This window comes from Squalius cephalus, assembly GCF_949319135.1.
Source record: "Squalius cephalus genome assembly, chromosome: 25".
NCBI lineage: Eukaryota > Metazoa > Chordata > Actinopteri > Cypriniformes > Leuciscidae > Squalius > Squalius cephalus.
This window is the reverse complement of record NC_137146.1, coordinates 11,369,196-11,392,582: the sequence shown is the minus strand read 5'-3', so window position 1 is coordinate 11,392,582 and position 23,387 is coordinate 11,369,196. Positions and strand designations below refer to the sequence as shown.

At 37.4% G+C, this 23,387-nt stretch overlaps 1 protein-coding gene across 2 annotated transcripts in view; it reads right to left on the bottom strand.

Annotated features, from left to right (window-relative positions):
- The window catches only part of ctnnd2a (catenin (cadherin-associated protein), delta 2a), a 273,543-nt gene that overhangs the window by 226,081 nt on the left and 24,075 nt on the right, over positions 1–23,387 (bottom strand). The gene's annotated exons all lie outside the window — the stretch shown is intronic.

Below are 23,387 nucleotides of genomic sequence, written 5' to 3'. Positions count from 1 at the left end.
AAAAGTAATCAAATGTAAAATAACACTGCATAGTATTCACTATATAAATTAATTATCAGTGAGCAGTGAGTGATTTTTTATTTGCCTTTTTTTTTTTTGATTAACATTAATAACTTTAAGACATAATGCACGGATCCAAAACACTGAAACTGATAAACATGCGTTGTCTTTCTCTACTGTTTACACTCACTTCATTACCCACTATGTTTACTATACTCGCCAAGACAGGCATTTTGACATAAGTACTGTATGTGTGAATTTGTCTGATTAAGTACAAGAAGATATGAAAGAGAACTCAATTCGGTACTCGCTCGCTATCTGAGACGTGGCTTTCTGTGCGTGCTTCGGATGTGTGTGCACAAATTTCTTTTTACACAGCACACAAGTGCTAAGTTATCTTTTCGAGTCTTCTTGCACTTTAATATTTAAATAGGCAAGGCTTAAAAACATGCACATGATAAACTTTTGTGATTATGCAGCACTGGCCCGATTGGGCAAGTGACAATACCTTCAACTGTCCCAGTGCGTCATTCAAGCTGGCCCCGGGCCATCAGCCAGTCCTTATTTATTTTACGCTTTCCTGGCCAAATGCTATCAAGATGATAATAAGGAGGCCTATTGGTGTCTACATAGTGGTGCCTTCTTAAAATGCACTATAGTTTTGCTCATCCATTCCACTAACTGTCGATTCAGTAGCATTGAACTGCTGCAGCAATTAATGTTAAACAATGGCTGTTGTCATACTGTGTAAACAATAGATAAAACTATTAAAAGTGCATTAACTGAGAAAAAGTGAGATATCTATTTTCAAACACACAAAAGCCCATGGGATGAAATCAAAAAACTAGCAGAAAACGACTTTTAAAATAAGCAGTAAGCTAGCTGTATTTAACCAGAAGCTGTCCTTTTCCCAGCAGGCTTCCTTTGAGTGACAGGGAGGTGCCGCTTGTCATAAGAGGTGAAGAGGAATGACTGATAAAGAATCTGAGCCTTGTGTTTTCCTCTGTGAGTTACACAGGAGCCCAGCCAGTGTCATTCTCTTTCCCTCTCTCTCTCTCTCTTTCCCTTTTCAGAGATTATTCTGCCCTGAGCGAGACGCATGTGCGCACACACACCCGGATGACAGCACAAAGGTGGGCAAAGCTGACAGAAGTGAGAAAAATAGCTAAATTTCCCACAGCCGGATCACAAAGCGCTCAAAACTTCTAAGCCGCTCTAGAGAGGATGCAGTGTTAGTCATCACAAAAAACTTTGCAATAACTCAAAAAGGACATATATATATATATATGAACCCCAGAAATCCTTATTGTGTATTTAAATATCAGCAGAAAGTATTCTTACTGGAATTCTTAAATTTTGGTGTTTCTCCTGTACTCCACCCCCTTGTTTACTTCAACGATTGCTGTCAAACTGTGCGTTTGATTCTCTTTGCTGAACATTTAAGAGTGTACAGATGAATCATTTAAATGAATTAATGAACTGGTTTTTAGTAAACAGTAGGCAGCAATGTCTCAAGTGTGTGGAAGTAGTTGGTAATCCAATATTCATCCAGGGAATGAGAGGTAGTGTGTAGCATATTGACACCAGCCACATGCTGGGTCTGTTTATGCTCTGTCTGGAGATCTGACCTCCCAAATGAGGCAGGGATGGACGATGTTGCCCAGCAGATATGACTTACAGGCAATGGGCTAAAAATACATGTACTGCAATGAAAAATTATTGGATATTTTATTGTGTATCCCCATTTTCCCCTAGCCTAGCTACGCCCTCCTATAATTTTCATTTTCCTTCAGTACGGCGTCTGGGTTTGCGGTATATTCACGGGTTTTCTCCGGCCAATTTTTACCTGTCCAATCATGAACAGAGGGAGTGGCTGAGAACGATGACGTTGAGGTCATGTGCTAGTTTGAGTTGTAGTCCAGTAATGGTGGCGGAGAAAGATGCGAGCGAAGCCATTCGGACCTTTGTGGCAACGATGCCAAATATCCAGAAGTTAAAGCCGGAGCAAGAACAATCTTTGCTGAGTTTTGATGGTGGCCATGATGTTGTGGCAATCCTCCCCACGGGGTTCGGGAAAAGTTTGATTTTCCAGCTCGCTCCATTAGTGGTGAATGAGTTGGCAAAGGCGAACGCTAGCGATTGGTTATGGCAGATCCAATAGTTTTAAACTTCAACAGAGTGCCCGCCTTCAAGGAAGTTAACGCTTGTCAATGGGGAGTGGCCAGACTCTCTGTACAAATGACATGTATGAGAGTCTGGTAGGACCAGGCTAATTTTCCCCTATTTTTACATTTAGATTACTTTTATCACCATCTGATGATCACTTAAAAGTTAATCCTTAAAAACACTAATAATCTAATAACATGTGATCTTTAGCAAATCATGCTGTATATTATAATGTTGTTGTGTAGGGAGGGGATGTACCAATATTGGTCAGAATTTTACTACTGATAAGAAGATAATAGTTCCCATGTTATGGACAATAACTAATAAAAGGACAGCATCATAGTTTGATACAATTCTCTATAAATAAATTAAAAATTAAACAGTGCAAACTTAAATGCCACAAGTGAATTTAGACATTACAACATTACAATGTACAGAGGGAAAAATGGATACAACAGTAAATGTAATGGATAATTATTATTCAATTATTAAGTGATTTAAAGACTAAATTTAAGTGAACATTAAATGGAACATCCAAAGGAAATATAAATATAAAAACATAAGCATGAAAATAAAATGATAAAATTAAACATTAGCCAATAAATAACATAGTATATATTGTGCATCCCTAGTGTTGTAATGGCTAAATTACAATTTTTAATTATGTAAATATATTTATTTAGACAACATACTATAAACAATATAAATTCACATTTTTAATTGTAATACTAACAAGTTTATATTAACAAATGTAATTTCAATTCAATAATTAATCATTTTAATATCAATGCATCCCTACTTTAGATTCCTTGCAGCTGGAAATTAATCATTGGCTCATGGATCAAAGCTTAAATATTATCCATGCAAATGTAAAACAGTCCCTGGTAAATAAGTTACTGTAAAAAGGTAAAATTGTGCACCACTCTCGAAGACTAACTATGACAGCAGCTAGTCAATCCTGTCGACAGATAAACACTGGGCATGGTGGTACATGACAGTGGCAGCAAGGCATTGTGGGAAGTCAGGGTTGTAAGGGAGAGGTTGTGCAGAGAGGTTGGGGACACAAACAGGTTCTTTCAGAATTAAAGTCTTTTCAAAGCGAGCTCCGCTCTACAGCGACTCACTGTCAAACCTTGAGCCTTTCTGTCAGATATAATAAAAGCAAGTTGAGCTCAGATTTGGATGAGCCTGTATGAGGCTTTATAATGCAATTCAGTCACCTGGGAGGCTGCAAGGAGTTACAATTCACCCATAAATACAAAAAACCCCCGCAATGTCTAACATAACGACTGGTGTGAGCTTCGCTTAGAAACTAATGCGAAGAAATAGAGGAACAAAATTAAGTAGTTTTAAGAAGCACATTAGGGAATCCTTGAGACACATCCCAGAACTCTAGTGAAGCACAGGTAAAGTTCAGGGCCAGCTAGGGAGAAAGGAAAAGTTAACTAGAACACTAATGAGTGGAGAAGGTTCAACTACATCATGAGTGGTTTGACAGGGGCTTTTGAATTTGTCCTTGCTTAATGACCCTGAGAAAATGAATTAATTTACTGTGCCTGCAAATTACAGTCAGACCAGATTCTGAAATGTCAATACTCATATTGCAGTCAAAAGCATATTATCCTAAATGAACCTGATTTGATTCAAACAGATCTAGTTTGGAATATTTATGTAGAACAGAAGTATTCCAAAGCCCCCCCCCCCCCCCCCCCCAAAAAAAACCCAGGTGCCCCAAAAAGCATCAGCCATGCTTAAAATTTATGAATATCATTGTAAAGCAATTGGTATGGTAGTGATGCGTGGAACTAAGTGGATTTATAAAATTTCCACAGGTTTTACTTTTTGTCTTGAACTATATATCTTTATTGCTAAAATTTACAATGTAAATGTAAAATTATTTTTTTTAAATACTTTTACAATTCAAACACTAAAAAAAGATTAAATAATTTATTAGTTTACCTGCATGCCATGTGACCATTAAACAACACGAGACAGAACTGTGAACATGTGAATTTGATGTTACATTCTTTAAATTTTAACTTAAAATCTCAGAGATTACTTCAAGTAAATATTTTAGGTCAAGAGGTTCAATTGACCAAAAAGTTTAGGAATCCTTGGCCTAATGCAATGACATTCATACGTAAGTGTTCAAATAGCCTACCTATATGAGGATTTATGGACTGTCAACCACAGCACGTTCAAGATTTAATTACTGGCTGCCTATGCAGTTCACATTTAAATTTATGCATTTGGCAGACGATTTTATCCAAAGCGACATATTGTATTGAAGGTTCATGTAATTCCTGAGAATCATAACCATGACCTTGGTGTTGCTAATACCATGCTCAACAGTTGACCAACAGTAATGCATTTAAGGACAATGTTAAGGACAAGTTTACTTACATACAATAAACCACCTGTGTAAATGTAAAATCTGTTTTTTCAAAAAAGTGCAGATGGGAGTGTAAAGTTCTGTGCTGCGTGATTTATTTAAATACTCTCCTCCCATAAATTTTGCCCCTGAAAAATGCATATGAAAAAAGGTCAGCCGCAAAAATATCCCTGTCTAATAGCCTGGCAATCCAGTCCTACATCAAGATGTTAGGTCTGGCAACTCACCATAGACACGGCTCAATCCGAGGGGCGGGATAAACGGCTGTCTTTCAAATTCCCTCTGCACGCAATAGGACAGCGCTTCAACCAACCAGAGCGTTTTCCCAACAGCGGAGCTAACGTTAGTTGATAGATTCAACCTTTGAATCTGGCCGGCAAAACTACGAACACATCTTCCTTTTTTAAGAATGACTTAAGTGCCGTTCTTTGCTCTTTTCTCAAAGAAAAACTTAACTCCAAGTCCTCCAGAGTCGCGGCCAAACCCGATTCTAAAGACTGTTCTCCAGCAGCAGCCATTCTTTGTTTTCAAGTAGCAGGGAACCGTCGCAACTCTGTCGTCATTATGTTAAGCCCGCCCCGCCTACTCAATACACGATGTGATTGGCCTGACCCAATTTAGGTTTTTCCAGCACGAAAGTCAATGAAGCTGTTCTAATTTTTTTCCCGAACAGTATAAATTTGTGTCATCAGCAAACAATACCATTTATTTTAGACACTATACAAATATCATCAATACAAACAATATGGGACCTAACACTGAACCTTGTGGAACACCAAAAGTAACAGATTTAAATCAGATTTAATACTATTTATTTGTACAAACTGATATCTCTCCTCAATGTAACTTCTTAACCAAGAGAAGGCTTTTCCTCTTATGCCATATCTCTCCAATTTCCTCATTAATAAACTGTGATCAAAAGTTTTTTTTTTTTTTATCTAGGAACACCCCCACAGTATATTCATTATCATCCATAGAAGTGGAAATCTCTTCTACCAGTTCCATCACTGCCATTGAGGTCGACCTATTTGTTTATGTTTATCTATAAAATTATCAAGCCTGCGCACAAATAATTTCTCAAAAATTTTTGAGAACTGGGAAAGCAGAGACATTGGTCTAAATCGGAAAAAAATATGTCTATCTCCACTTTTAAAAATAGGAATAACTTTTGCTAAATATGTGTAAATGGTTTTACTATATATTCTATAATATTTTTTAATAATGACATGTCAATATCATTACAATCAGTGGAATTTTTATTAATAAATATTGAATGTTTATTACTAGAAATGTTCACTTCATCTACCCTGTCCCCAGTTTGCTGCTCCAAAATCTCTTATATCCAATATTTACATAATACTTTATTTATAATTCTTGCATCATCATTTACAAAATAATTTGGGTAATCTACTTTTCCAGTATTGGAAAAACAAACAGACTTCAAACTTCTTAAAAACAGAAGAGCAACTTCAAGCAGTCAACTCCATGACTGTCAGCCTCAGAAGAAAGAAGACCAAACACTTTCTGAGACAGAATGTTTCTTTCTATTGGTCTGAAAATAACTGACTAAAACATCCAATTGTGGACCAGTCCTGCTGAGGCTCCCGTCGTCTGCACAAATCAAACCAGACAGTTCCATTCCCCAAAAAATGTTGCCCTTATTTCCAACCCCGCTATTTACAAACATTGTCTAGACAAATGCTGCTGTCAGGGAGTTTTCCCACATGGTTCAATTTCATAGTGAAAAGCAGCAAGTGAGATTATGAATAATGTGATGAAGCTGTCATTTCAAAATGGTGCACTTTGTGTATTCTGGATTTGCTGTAGTGTTAATTTGCCATCCCGAGTTCCACTGGTGTGGGGGTCCTATGTGACGACTGCATGACTGAAACGGGTCAGTGTGAACAAGTCTATAGTGTTTCTCACTCAGCACAAGAGCTCAGAGAATGATCTCTGGCAGTGTCATATAGAATGTTAAACTATCCATTCTATCCCATTAATGTTCAGAGACAACCATAAGCAAACAATTTGACTGACTATATCGTTTAGATGTGCATAATACAATGAATAACATCTAATAAAAACATTAGCAATTACAATAAATCAACCAGTCAATACCTACATGATCAGTGCATGATATGCAGTAATATTCAAATTTATGGCTGATACCATAAAAAAATAAAAATAATAATAATAATTATATATATATATATATATATATATATATATATATATATATATATATATATATATAGTTAACACTAAAACTGGCTACAAGTGAATTTAGGCATCACAACATTTTCATGTACATTCATTAAAATGGAAATTCATTTGAGATTTACTAAATTTACAAGTTCATCATTGATTACAATTAATATTATTGTTCAATTGTTAGTGTTTTTAAAATATTAACTAAGCAATCGTTAAATGATGGCAAAGTAATCTAAATGTAAAAAGATACAAATAATCATGCATAATTAAATGTTAACTGATTAGAAAATATCTAATATCAGCCGATATTTACCATTATATTGTGCATCTCTAATCATCGTGTCATGCTAAAACCTGCAACAAATAATTTGCATGTTAAAGAAGTATACAGAGAAAATAGGATGTTTCTCTGCAAAACGGTGCAAACACAACATGTGGTTAAAGTGTAACTACCAGAAGAGTTAAAAAAACTATCTAGATCACAAGGTCACAAAACAAACATCCAAGGTCACAGATTTTGAATAGAGTGATGCATATGACTTTGAATATCTATTTGAATAATATTTCATATTCACCACGGCTGAAAGTCAATACAAACTCTAGTTCATTCAGGCCTAAATATTCAAAATGTTACCGATGATCTCCCACTCCCATCACAGTGAATGCTGGGAAATTTCTCAAGGTTTAGTCTATAAAGCTAACTTGTGATTTAGCCTAAAGGGGCCGTATCTGCTCTCCCTCCTCAGGCATGAGGAAAGCACATTCATTATCAGGCAGACTGGGATGTAAGCCTGAGTCATGGGCACATCTATCAAAGCTTAGAGGTGAGAGATTAAAGAGGCGACTGTCAACTTGCCTCTTGGTCAAACAGAATGCTGAATCACAAAATGGCCCCGGCAACTAAAGGAGACGAAATCACATATGTGCATGTGTAGGTTTGTTTAGATAATTTGATATATGATACACCTCTGCAAGAGGATACACAACTGCGAGGCCATTTAAGTACAAGCAAACAAGGATAGGAAATGGAAGGTGATTAGGGTGAAAAATCAGACCATTAGTCCTTTTTTTTTTCTCCTTTACAATACGCTACCAAGTATGGATGCTGATTAAAAGGCTTATTCGTTCCTTCAGTAACTTAGGCCAGTATTATAGAAGTGTTGTGCCTAGTGGTGAGATCAAAAGTGAGACGCACAGAAAAGACAAACAAGATACAAAAACAACCTCTCGTCTTGTGGGCTTGCATGTTCATTAAGAGAATCCTGAATTTGCTCGAAGAACTAACTAGCTGCTCATGGGAGTCTTTGATGATGCTCTGCACATTACAAGAGTACATAGACGGAGCTGAAAGGAGACGTGCCCAAACAGAGATGGCAATCAGAGCGAGTATGATATAAAAAATATATCCAGCTGTCCTCAAATATCAAAGGCAGAAGAGAGTGAATACAGAATGAAATCCTTGTACTTCCTCCTACGTTTTTTTTTTTTTAGTTCATCCTTGATTACATAACTGAACTAAATAATTGGAATATATATATATATATATACACTCACCTAAAGGATTATTAGGAACACCTGTTCAATTTCTCATTAATGCAATTATCTAATCAACCAATCACATGGCAGTTGCTTCAATGCATTTAGGGGTGTGCTCCTGGTCAAGACAATCTCCTGAACTCCAAACTGAATGTCAGAATGGGAAAGAAAGGTGATTTAAGCAATTTTGAGCGTGGCATGGTTGTTGGTGCCAGACGGGCCGGTCTGAGTATTTCACAATCTGCTCAGTTTCTGGGATTTTCACACACAACCATTTCTAGGGTTTACAAAGAATGGTGTGAAAAGGGAAAAACATCCAGTATGCGGCAGTCCTGTGGGCGAAAATGCCTTGTTGATGCTAGAGGTCAGAGGAGAATGGGCTGACTGATTCAAGCTGATAGAAGAGCAACTTTGACTGAAATAACCACTCGTTACAACCGAGGGATGCAGCAAAGCATTTGTGAAGTCACAACACGCACAACCTTGAGGCGGATGGGCTACAATAGCAGAAGACCCCACCGGGTACCACTCATCTCCACTACAAATTGGAAAAAGAGGCTACAATTTGCACAAGCTCACCAAAATTGGACAGTTGAAGACTGGAAAAATGTTGCCTGGTCTGATGAGTCTCGATTTCTGTTGAGACATTCAGATGGTAGAGTCAGAATTTGGCGTAAACAGAATGAGAACATGGATCCATCATGCCTTGTTACCACTGTGCAGGCTGCTGGTGGTGGTGTAATGGTGTGGGGGATGTTTTCTTGGCACACTTTAGGTCCCTTAGTGCCAATTGGGCATCGTTTAAATGCCACGGCCTACCTGAGCATTGTTTCTGACCATGTCCATCCCTTTATGACCACCATGTACCCATCCTCTTATGGCTACTTCCAGCAGGATAATGCACCATGTCACAAAGCTCGAATCATTTCAAATTGGTTTCTTGAACATGACAATGAGTTCACTGTACTAAAATGGCCCCCACAGTCACCAGATCTCAACCCAATAGAGCATCTTTGGGATGTGGTGGAACGGGAGCTTCGTGCCCTGGATGTGCATCCCACAAATCTCCATCAACTGCAAGATGCTATCCTATCAATATGGGCCAACATTTCTAAAGAATGCTTTCAGCACCTTGTTGAATCAATGCCACGTAGAATTAAGGAAGTTCTGAAGGCGAAAGGGGGTCAAACACAGTATTAGTATGATGTTCCTAATAATCCTTTAGGTGAGTGTATATATATATATATATATACACATTCATATAGAACATTATATGAATATATAGAACATTATACATTTCTATTATTCAAATCAGTTAAATGATTATTAGGCTGCATAGATTAGGTCAGCCGGAACCGGGACACTTCCTATAACACCTGATGTACTCGTTACATCACAAGAAGAATGGCATCCACGCTAATGTTAGTCTTTCTGTTTATTCCGAGGTTTATCCAGATCAGATGGTGGACCTGCGCCTGGACCCATCCACGACGCATCCCTGAGGTGCCAGCCTCATCAGCCCTGTGAAGGCCTCATCGACACGACAGCCATCGGCACTGATCCTCAATAAAATCGTCTCCATACCGGCGTGACGACTCTGACTTCCAGCCAGATGTAACTGGATTCTGAATGTTCTGATCCAATCTGACTTCTGACCTGTAATGCTGCCTGAATCATAATCATACACTGTTCGCTCGTTGGCCAGAAGAGAACTGGCCCCCGACTCAGCCTGGTGGTCACCTGAAGTTTTGGTTGCTTGCCACTGTTGCCTTAGCTATAACAGTGGTTCCTTGCCACTGTTGCCCTAGCAAAAACCAACCACCACTGCCACTACATGTAACAAATAACTGATCAATATCAATACTAATAAAAATCCTTTGGAAGCCCATAATTGCAATTCAGAAAAACACAGTTCATGTGAAATGCTAAATATGAAAGCCACATTACAGAAGCAAAGACAATTTGATGTGAAGTAATAAGCTTCAAATGCTTTCATTCCACGGTTAAACTAATTAACAGCAAAATGCATAGAAAATTTCTTATCACAACCCATTTAGTCAAGGTTGAATTACTACGGCCTTCAAGAGAAACCCAGATTACTAATTTGTTATCCTAAAACTGTCTCGTCCAAAATGCAAAACTAATTTAAAAAGCCATTTTCAATTTGTAATGTATTGTGAGCAGAAACAGTCATTTCAATGAAAATTCATCAAATGTGAAGTGTCACGCAGGGAATTCTGGGAATGTCAATTTACGGGTTTTCAAAAATTGTAAATTGAATGCTATTTTACTGTAAAAATACATTAAATGCAAGGTTAGATCTATTACAGACACAGAAATTCACCGTATTTATGGAAACTTTCTGTTAACCAAGTAACAGTTTTTCACGGTAGCATTTTTAGCCTTTTGCCGTTAAAATCACGATAATATTTTTCAGTGTACAGCTCACACCAGATGTTTTCACCACATGCTGCAATACACAAAAAGAAAAGGGAATTTTGCATGTCAGTCTACAGATGATGCAGACAACAAACAGATGAATGATAAATCAGTGATTGCATCCTCAAAGAAGCATTATCCTCTTATAACATCAAAAATTCCCCTGTAGATGATGAAAGAAATTCATAAAATGTATTGAGTGAAATGTATGAGCAAGTGAAAGGATTGCACCATGAAGCCAAACACAATGTTGATACTGCATTTGCAGATTGCATAATCAACTTCTTCACTCTGCAGGAGTCTCAACCGACAGTTATTATTTTCACCATGTTGCAGAGAGGACGTGATGTACAACACTAATGTTTGACAGCCTCTGTCTCTGGATTAACACAAATAGTCTGTCAGCTGTGGAAACTCAAGATTGGCCTGTTGATACCTCGAATCTAAACTGCAGAAAGATCTGCCAATTCCCCGGTAAAGGGCCTCAGGGCTAACAATGCATATGTCTCATACAATCATCTCCAACATGCGCTTTACTGATAACATTAATACGGGCGTACGTTCAAGGGCAGAGTGACAGAACATTTGTCATGTCTACAAATGTCTGTACAATTACAAGCTCATTGCAAAAGTATGTAAAACACCCAGTTGTTCTTACCTGCCATATTAAGACGCAAGCGTCTCAAACTTTCAATACAGCACGAAACCTTCAACATGTGACCGATTCCTGAATTAAGAAATCGTATGAGTGGGTTCTAACTTTTCAGTGAATCACAACGTGGTGACAGCGTGATCAGTGTAGTCCGCTTCCAGAATGAATCGGGAATCAAATCCATGGCATTTTCCAAACCGCTGGTCCAATGTAGAAACATTCCGGTGATCTCAGTGTCCGAATTCACTCACTAGTTTTCATTTACTCTCTCAAGTGGACTGTATTAGTGGACTAATGTAGGGAATAGTGAATGAGGCAATGGGGGTGATTTCGAATACACTGCAACCACTGAGTGTGATTCACAAACTAATAAATCTTCTAGATGATTGGTTGTTTTTAGTGAGTCTATTTAGCAATGATACGCATGATTCTAAATGTTTTTAGTGAATCAAAACCATACGTGACCAACATTTTGCCCCTCCTGACGAACAAATGGCCTGTTTTGTTTTGTTTCTTTGTTAATCAAACAAATACAGCTTACAATAACTTATGTTGTGATACTGTAAGATGTAAATGTAGTTACTGACTAGGGGCCCTATCTTGCACCCAGCGCAATTGACTTTGTACACAGACGCATGTATCATTCCTATTTTGCACCCGCGCACAGCGGACTTTTCCCTCCACAGACGCACGTCGGTAAATTAGGGAATGAACTTGCGCTCCCGGGGGCGGTTCAGTGAAAAAGAGGAGCCGTGTTCTGGTGCAAACGTTCCCTGGTGCTATTTTGCAGTTCCAGAAAACAATTCCGCCACAGACCAAGAAAAACCTAGTCTAAAGTCAGTGGTGCGTTATTCATATGCTATTTTAAGGGCGCATGCTTGGCCATAATGGAGTGTGTGCACAACACGCATACACTTTGCTTCTCTCAACTACACAGTTGCCATTTATGCAAACCATACATAATTACAAGGAAAAATATTCCACACGAGGGAAATCATTGTGGTGTCCATGAAGATGTGAAAAAATAGGCATAAATCTAGCTTACACATTTACCCAAATTATTATTCGCGATTATATTTAACCAAAGCTCATTTGGGTGGGTTTCTCCCATCCCCATACGTCACTTCTCTGTGTTTTACGGCCCTGACGAGAACGTCGGTCTCCTCGGCTGTGAACCGCTCCTGGTGTGCGCCTGGCAAATCCGCCGTTATAATAGCAATCCGCCATGGAACAAGCACGCCTGCTTTTAAAGGGAATGTGAGATGTCGCTCTGATTGGTTTATTTCATGTTACGCCCAAACCACACCTATGAGTAATATAGCAACTTCAGACCAACCCATTTTAGATTTGTGTCGGGCGCAAGAGTCATTTATCCCGCCGATATAATAGCAACAACGCCCGAGATCCGCCCACAAAGTTACTTGCGTTTCGCATCTGATACTTGCGTTTCAGATCGTTAAAATAGGGCCCTAGATGTTCATTGCTGTGCTTCTTTTTATCAAAATATTACTTCCACAAAAAATGCCCCACTCCCCAAGTTTGTGGTTGAATTTTGTAAAATATTTTTTTTGTGACAAGTAGGTCTATTCAAGCAGACAAAATGAAAACAACAACACCAGGAAACAAACAATTTTCCCCAGAAATGCTGCATTCGTGAGCATTTCTTCTGAATTAATGTACAGAGGAACCGTGGCAAACAGCGTTACCAGGGCAATCTCATTATTGGCTAAAAGGACACAGTGATGAGTAACACCTGGGCTCAGCACCTCTCTCTGCCCCCATCAAGCTTAGCGTCTGCTGTTGCTGTGTGTAAGAGTGTGTACATGCATGTTTGTGTGTTTGTCGTGTACCTCCACCCCACCTCAGCCCAGTTACAATAAGGCTTAAGGTCAGTGTACTCTTTCTGACTGTGGATACAGCTGGTCACTGCAGAAGCTACCAATCACCAATACCACAGATTCAAAATATACAAGATTTCTTGAAATTTGATTATTTTGGACACGAACCACTAGTATTGACACATTTAACATTAAAACGGTAACACTTTATTTTAAGGTGACAGTTACACATTACTACATGCACTTACTATAGTAATAACAGTAAATTATGCACAATTACAAGTAACTAACCCTAAAACTCTATAGTACAGTTTATTAATATTACTCAGTACTCATTTGATTAAGTACAATGTAACTACGTCACCTTAAAATAAAGGGTAACACTTTATTCTACAGTGTCCTTGTTACATATGTTACATGTACTTACCATGCAACTAACCCTCAACCAAATCCTAACCCTATAGTAAGTACAGTAGTTGCTTAATATTACTCAGTACTTAAATATATAATTACACTGTAACAATGACACCTTAAAATAAAGTGTAACCAAATAAAGTGTAACCTTAAAATATATATTTTATATATTGGGAATTGATTGGATCAAGAAAGGTTTTATCTGTGACTAGTTTCAGTTTTCATTTCTTGAAATGTCCCTACAACATTGTTTAAAAAGTTCTGGCTCAGTAACTATTTTAAAGAAATGAATACTTTTAATTAGCAAGTGTACATTAAATTGATCAATGGGGACAGTAAAGACATTTATAATGTCAGAACATATTTCTAATCTATTAATCAAATAAAAATCATCACTACAATAAATGTTTACAGTACAACTGTTTTTGTTTTTTCAGCTCCAAATCAGCACATTATGGATTACAGGAATAAATTACATTTTAACATGTATTAAACAATAAAACAGCTATTTTATTTATTTATCTAATTGTAATAATATTTCACAATATTACTGTTTTTACTGTATTTAAAAAAAAAAAAAAAATCAAATAACTGCAGCCCTGATGAGAATAGGAGACCTCTTTCAAAAACATAAAAATGTAATCAACCACTATTTTTGATATGAAGCTGATTTTGGAATAATATTGATCATAAAAAAGTGCTATTCAACTGCATTTTAATGGATTTTTAAAAACCGATGAACCACTAAATTGATACAAATATTCTCAATTATTTATTTTAGCTTTAACAAAGCTAAACAGTTAACACATTTCCCATGTTCCTCCCACATTATAAATGAGTCATTATACTTAATAATAATGGTAAAAATTATTATTATTATTTTTTTTTTTTTTTAAAGTCCCTTCAAGGAAATCATCATATTTGGGATTTTTTTTTTTTTTTTTTTGCATTAAAAAGACCTTCAACAAAATAAGACGCAGTATGGACAAAAACTTATGAATTCATAGACCGCTATGTGACAGGTGGTTGCAGAGCAGGAGCTGAAAAATAAAAGGGCTTGATGACATCAGCTAAAAATATTGTTGTTTCAGAGGAGGACCTAGAAATCATATTATTATTATTATTGTTATTTTGTTTTGAATAAAGTACTCTATGAGAAAATAATGTGCATTTAGAAAATAAAAAGTGTCCATTTTGATTTCACATTGAGCTTGTTCGACTTTCCAAGTGTCAAGTTGAACTTTAATATGTCTGCCACCTAGTGGCAAGACTCTTTTTTGCAAAGTGCTCTTGAAGAACGTCAATGAAGGACATTTTCTGCATGGTCAATTTCTAATTAAGATACAATCAGTTCAATAATAATAGTGTACACAAAACAAGCTAACATCCATAAACATAATTTTTATGATGTCCCACACCACTTTACCTGGTATCCAATATCCCAATGCGAGTGCAAACACATTTACAGTTGATTACAATCGCTCAATGGAGTTGATTCTAGGTCAGTGTTCATGCAAACTGTCGCCTGTTAAACTTCATTAGGGATTCATTGACAGCGGAGGGTGAATAAACGAAGCAACAGAAAACTAAACAAACCGCACACAAATACAAACACATACAATGAACCGAGCCGCTGAGCCCAGTGTGAGCAAGAGCAACGCAAAGCTGAGCTGTAACCCAGATTAACAGACAGACAGGAGGCTGTAGCTCTGAATAGGACAGCAAACTGGCTGTGCAGTCGAGGCAGACAGGTCGAGATGGGAGGGTGCGGGGTGATTTTCACAGAGGAAACAGCCTGCCCGCTCTCTGGTCGCTGTAGTGATCCACTAAACACTGACAACATTATGCTGTTCTTCCCTGAGGCCAACCATTACTGACAGGCCCCCGAGGCCTCCAACCGCACACGTGTCTGCTCCATGTGTGACATATTCATTTCTCTTTGCTGCACGAGCGCTCGGTCTCCCTTGCTTGTGCTCTCTTTTCACTCTCTGGCCCAAACGCAAATGCTGCATTACAGTATTTGCGCGGCTCTCGTTCTTTTGCGAGCATATTCAGTGAGGGATGGAGAGGTTATGTGTGATATAGCAGCAGTGACAGCCTGTGCAGGCAAGCGAGGCCTGGATGACGCAGTCGGTGTGTAACACTGTTTACCAAACAACGTGTCACTCTCCATGTTCATATAAAACAGAAAAGTCACATTATGAGATGTTGCACTTCTGGGTGCATTGCAACGGACACTGTGAAACATGCAAATCTTGTTAAAATAAATATTTGTCATGTAGAAACTTCAGATGCTACAATAAAGGCAACAAGGAGCTCAGAAAACAAACAAACACAAAACTGACTTGTCTTTTCTCTAAATAATCAATCTATATTTTTTATTATAGCTGTATTCATGCAATATTGTGATTATTTTTCTTGCAATATTTAATTGATACTGTAGATCTTTGTATCAAAAATATATTAATTCATGTTTATGCATTTATAATGTTTTTCTATCATTTCTTTATTTTCCATTCATTCAATCTATTTACACATTTAGATAGTTGCTGATTCTCTGACCTAAGTTTGTATTCCATCAATGCACAATTATTATTGTGCTGTGGAAGCAATACGATTGCTTGAATGAATGCATGAATGCATGGAGGAATGAATGAACAGAATAAAATATTCATTCATTTTACATATATATACATATATATATATATATATATATATATACTGTATATATATATATATATATATATATACTGTATATATTCAAACAAAAACGTGATAATTCATTTATTTATTTATTAATTTGCTCATTCAATCTATTTACATATTTAGATCATCGCCAAAGCCCAGACGTAGAATAAGGCAGAATAATCTGGTAATTATTGTGCTGTGAAAACAATATGAAAGCTTCGAAAAATGGCTGTAACTTGTGGAGACTGGCTCAAAGTTAAGCTCTTGCTCAATGATCACATGGCGGAATGCTGGATATTTTCCAGACTGAGAGTCAATGACATTTAGATTTATCTGAGGAAAATACTCTCAGAATTGACTGACGCAAGCTTTACTGTGGCTTCTGCCTCTCTGCTGGTTCCAACTCTGGATGCCCTTTAACATAAACCCTTGAGTATCAACAATGCACCATTTAATAAAACAAAAAAGAAAAGATGAATGGTTGAAGCTTCAAACTAAAAGTTTCCTCAGTGGCATTCAACATCTTTTTAGATTAGTGCTGGATGCCTAAGGACTTGGGTACAGAAAGCTTTTGCAAAAAGACTAAAATTCTAAAAAATCTTGCTAATATCTAATAGAAACCTTTAATGCCAAATTATTAGTAATATAATACAGGTTACAGCAATAATAGCAAATAAAGACTTCCATTGGAATATGTTGAGGTGCTCTTGACTGAACTTTAAATTAAATTTCCATGTCCTTTTTTAAAAAGCATCCTCAAAAGTGGCTGTCGATAATAATCATTAAGGCTGTTCGATTCCGAATTTTTTTGGAATCGGCTCCTGATTTCGATTCCTTGTTCTGGAATTGATGAATGGAATCCAACGCCTCGGAATTGAGGAATCGATTCTTTTTGGAATCGACTTCCAACACTAAAATGGCTCACATTCAGTCTGGAACGCCTTTTCACAAAACAATCAATTACCTAAACAAATGTATTTTCTATCTTGTTGTATACCATGTTTCACTCAACAACGTACGATCATACTACTGTTCAACAGCCAATCATACCACGACTCTACTATGTTTGAGTCACAAGTGTTTATTATTAGTCACCTATAAATCACATTCAATTTGCTGAGTTTCTTCTCAGTAATACGATCCACAGCAGTCTCATGTGAAACAAAGGCACTGATCACAGAAACTCTGCACGCCGTGCCGTTTAATATCAAAATAAAAGCTTGCCTTTCATCATAGCTTATTCACTGAGACCTGTCCCACGCATCCACTTACACCGGCTCAATTTGGTAGATGCAGCCCCTTCCCAATCAATCTCTTTGAGCGAGCCCTCGCGTCTAAAATAAGATGGGTTCATTTATAAGATCGCCTAACACGGGCAACTTGATTGGGACACACAACTGCCGCCTCTTGTTGAGATCACACACATCACTTCAAAGAAAACAGGACGGATGGTCATTTGCATGACATACATATTTATGAGCCCTCCTTCTCCATCTCACTAAACTCAATACAGATCTTGCGAAGCTCACAGGCAGCCCTGACACAAAGTCATGCATGATACGGATCGCAGAAAGCCACCGAGCCTCGTCTTTTTGAGGGCCCTATATGGGTGACGTGCTGTACGTGAATGCATAACAGGGTTTACTCAAGAGCACACCGAATCAGCGATCCGCCGCTGAAGTGCATTACCATTTTGATGGGTGCGGTGATGAGGATGGTGATTACAATGATGGTGCTGTTTATGGTGATTGCTCTCGGGTGTAATCCTACAGGCCAATGCTCAACGTGAATGAGTGGCGGGATGGGCAGGAGGTGGTTGAGAGATCTATTCAGGGGTGGTGGTTGGGGATTTAGATAGGACAGGGGCGGATGGAGGTCATAAAAGCCTAAGAGCACGTCAGCCGTCACCAGATACATTGCAGAATAACGCAGCTATGATTCACATTCTGTGGGTTACACAAAGATATAAATAGCACTGACTAACATATGAAATGCCATGGAATGTAAAAGATTTGTGAAACCGTGACGGAATAATAGAAATCTCTTAATCCAGGGACTTCCAGGGGAAAAGTTCAGAGAAGGATCTGATGACGATGATACAATGAAATATTCATAAATGAAAATATTGTTTAATAACAGTTACTAAAACTAATCAATAATAATAATACTTTAATTATTATTATTAATACAATTTCATAAATTAAATTAATCAATTAATTTGGGCTGTCGACGTTAACATGTTAATGTATGCGATTAATTCAAAATCCTTAAAATAATTGAACGCAAATAAATTACTGAAGCACGTGAAATTGTGTCATTAGCGTAATTTATGTCATGCAGTCAGATGGTTTTTGGAGTCAAATGGTGCAAGCACCTGTAACCCTAGTAGGTGGAATTTTATATTCTAACCATTTAATCAGACCATTTTAAGCACTGTAAAAATAAAAAATCGTGTAAAAAAAAAAGGTAAGTTAATAAAATACTGTTTATTTTACTGTAATTTCACATAAAATCTTGTTTTAAAGGGGTCATCGGATGCAAAATTCACTTTTATATGGTGCTTGCACATAAATGTGTCTTTGCAGTGTGTGGACACAACGACCATACAATGAAAAAAATCCATTCACTCCTTTTTTTTTATCCTCAAATAATCAAGCCGTTTGAATTTTCTGAGCAATATGATGTCATATTGCTCATGCTCCGCCCATGACCACTGACGGACTGTCCTGTATTAGCATATTTCCCTTATTAGCATATTTCCACCCTCAGCCATTTGTATACTGTCCACCAAGGCATCGCTGTGAACTGAGCTGTTTTTGAGGAGGTAAAAAGGGTGTTGTTTTACACAACCATTGACGAATTTTAACCTAAGTATGTTACAAACTTTACATGAAGACCCTAAATAATCACACCAACTTGTGGAAAATGGGCATCCGATGACTACTTTAAAATAAAAAGCCAAACTCCTGGGAAATTTTCAGCCCAATGATCCAGTAGGCGAATTCATTCAAACAATCAGTCCAAAACATGACATGTATGAAAGCGAGGCTGTGAGGGATAGACTTACCGTGTTTTCAATGGCATCCTCTGTAAAAAGCTGTGTTCTGGGTTTCACTTTAAAACACGAGCTCTGTCATATTCTGTGATTGTTTCTGAAGAGCGCAAGCCCTCACGCCTTACACTTTGAGAATTATGACTGAACGGAACACCAAAACATCCCACCGTTGGCCAAATGATAATTTACGTTTTTCGGCTGATAAAGCAAACCAGCGTCTCGCTAATAATGTTTTTTATCACTGATGACATTTAAATGACATTTATATAGATCAGTAGCTTTGATGGATGAGGATTGCAAGAATTATTTTATTCTATTGTCAACATAGTTGTATACCTCTCTTCGGGTTTATACATCTAACAGTACTCTAATAACGGATATAATAATAATAATGGCAATATAATAACAATATAGCTACCTTTATGTTCACGTAGGCGGTCACTTGCAAGGGGATCATCATATTTGGGTGTCAACAAAAAGTTTGAAAACCTCTGCTTTAACTTATAGTGACAGTGTCATGATTTCAACGGTCACTCCGGTATAGCAGCTTTCTTTAAGATGTCTGGCAATAGGTAGGCCTACATCTAACAGTGCGCCACCTAATAGCTTATTTAATAAAGCACACTTCTGTTATTCCGCTTTTTTTATTTCTAATCAGAGTATTCAACATGAAAGGCTTTATTACACAGGGAACAGCCCACTGGAATGTGAAGGCCAAACATGTGCTGGATTTATGAAAGGAGTTGGCATAATGAGGCTTGAACAGCCTGTGCTTTTCTGAAATTGCTAAGAAATATCTCTCACATCCTCACAATGATATCTCAAGGCTGCAAATATAATGCCTTAATTGCTTGTGTGATCAGAACAGAGCAATATTTTCACTGGAGGGCTTGAAATGAATAAAATGTGCTTTTTCTTCTTGGAAAAAAAAATATGCAAGTGGGTTTGATTTCAATGTACAATAATATGCAGTCTTCAGTGTAGGCTAATGTGTTATTTCAAGTCCCTTTCTCTGCTAATTTTGAAGTCAGTTAAAGTATGTCTGTAGTGAATGAATTGAATGACAAAATAACATAGGAGTAGACTACAGGAGAACTTTATCTAATTTACTGTGCCACGAAAGATGCAGAAATGTCACTAAGCACCCAAAAACTGCTGGTAATGTTTGCTACTTATTTTTGTGAATCAGTGCTCTTGGCATCAAGACCAAATACTGATTCAAGTCGGATATAACAGTGGAGATGAGATGCATGCTGTCAACTATAAAGCTAGATGCCAGTCTAGATTTCACAAATTATAGCTTTTAAAATAGTCAAAAACAATAAAATAGACAAAACTTAGTTTTGTTATTTATAAGAACACAATTTGCCCATAACATTTAAATATGCAAGAATACCCATGTATAGGTACCATATAGGTTAATAACCGAGATTAGGGTTTTTTTTAATGTAATGTATCAGTCAATATTAGAGTATTTGTGCAAGTTCATTTAATCTATTTCTATTAACACTCATTTGAAGTTAAACACAAATAAATGAATAACACTGAAACAAATTTATCAAAAACATCTCAAAATTAGTCTCTTTTTTTAGACTTTACATCAAATATGATACATTGACACATTTACAAAACAATTTTTATATTTAATTTATTTTGTTATTGTTTGAAGGTTCAATAGACTGATTTTTCTGACTATTATTTCATATGCCACACATTACAGTGTTAAACACTGCTTTACCAACTTTAAAATAACCTACTTCTCCACGTTCTGAAACAAAGGCAATACCTATAAATTGCGCAAAGATGTTTTACAGGTGGCTTATTGGAGCTAGATGGGGCTTTAGAGAGAGAGAGAGAGGAGAGTCTCCAAACATTACTATCATTGATTTACACAGCCTCCTCACAGCAAGTGCCTCACAGATATACACAGGTTTATTAATCAAATCTACCATGAAACCCCAGCACTGCGTTGTACAGATGCTCAGTTCTGCTCGGTGAAACACTGCATCAGCACCTCTGATTTTAATGTAGCTTTTATTAAAGCAGTACATGAAGCCATCAACATTTTGAGGCTTTGATGAGCTAGCCGTCTGTACTCCATGCAACTCAGCGAGAACTCGTTGTGTATGAATAAAACTAATGGCTAATTTCTGTGACGGACTGGGCCAAATAGCCACCTGCACAATCTTACGGGCCCATTCCAGGTGGGATGGGAATGGCTGCCTGAACTACATCCATCATCGAGTAAAACACAGGTGGCCTTTTACTGCTGAGCTGGGATTTGGCAAACAAGAAGAATGTAATCAAATACAAATTACATACTATTATATGTTGCATACTGTAGTGTCAATTAAATCATTACCAAGACAGATTCCCAAGGTGTAACAGTTCCGCAGGCTCTGACATTATGGCATTTTTCTGATTTCCCCCTCCGTCTCTCAATTTGCATTCATTGCGGCAACTCTGCATTTTGTCCTCAGGAACATTTCCTCAGTCAAACATTCATCACTTTCCTCCAGCTTACTTTCCTACACCTAATGTCTAAGTTTATTTTCCTCCATCTTTTAGCAGCTGATCTTTGAATGGTTTAATAATGTCACACCTGAGCTTTAACTCAATAACCCTCTGGCCTCTCCAAATCATTGTTTTATTATTTTGAAATTATATATATTAGATAGAACACTATACTGTTGGGGTTAGTATTTTTTTTTTTAAAGAAATGAATACATTTATACAACAAGGACATATTAATTTGATAAAAAGTGACAGTATAAAGACATTTATAATGTTACAAAAGTCTTCTATTTCAAACGCTGTTCTTTTAAACGTTCTATTCATCAAAGAATCCTGAAAAGTATCATAGTTTCCACAAAAATATTGAGCAGCACAACGGTTTTTAACATTTATAATAATAAGAAATGTTTCTCGGCACCAAATCAGCATATTAGAATGATTTCTGAAGGATCATGTGACGCTGGAGACTGGAGTAATGATGCTGAAAATTCAGCTTTGCCATCAAAGGATTCATTTGTTTTAAAAAACATTAAAATATAAACATTTTAATTGTAATAATATTTAACAATATTACTGTTTTTACTGTATTTTTGATCAAACAAATGCAGCCTTGGTTAGCATAAAAAATCTTACTGACCCCAAACATTTAAAGGGGGGGTGAATTGCTGTCTCATGCATACTGAGTTTTTTACACTGTTAAAGAGTTGGATTCCCATGCTAAACATGGACAAAGTTTCAAAAGTTAAGTTGTACGTTTGAAGGAGTATTTTTGTTCCAAAAATTGTCCTTCCGGTTTGTCACAAGTTTCGGGAAGTTTTTTTCGAGTATGGCTCTCTCTCACGTAAGAGAGGGCGGAATTTCCTTATATGGGTCCAAAGGGCACTTCCCTCGGAAAGACGCACGCGCGCACGCACTCAGAGCAAGAGAGTGAAAGCAGTTCGCCATCAAAGCGCCCTGCCCGGCTTTTGGGAAGCCAATGTCACCAAAGAAGTGTGTTTTTGGTTGCCAGGGCAAGACAACCCTGCACAGATTCCCAAAGAACCCAGCGTTAAGGCACCCGTGGATGGAGTTTGTTTTTCCTGAGCATAAACGGAGGTGTAGACTGTTTGTTCCCTGCATTTCGACGATGATTGTTTTATAAACAAAGCCCAGATCGTCTAATGCTTAAGGATCGAGCAGTCGCAATAAAGGTTCACGGTCGTGCGTTGGAACCGGACGGTGAGTAACTGTTGAACAAATGTCTCTGTGTGTTGTCACTAGCTCGGCGCGTTAGCACAGCTAAGCTTCGCCCACACGGCCCGCCCCCAGCCGCTCGTTTTTTTCCGGAAAGACTCGGTACACCCTATCTTTCTTTGATTAATATAATAAAACAAAAGACTTTTTGGAGATATGAAGGATGCAATATTACTCTATAGGTACTCAAGATTAACAGGAGATTGAGTGAAAATGAGCATTTCACCCCCCCTTTAAACAGTAGTGTAT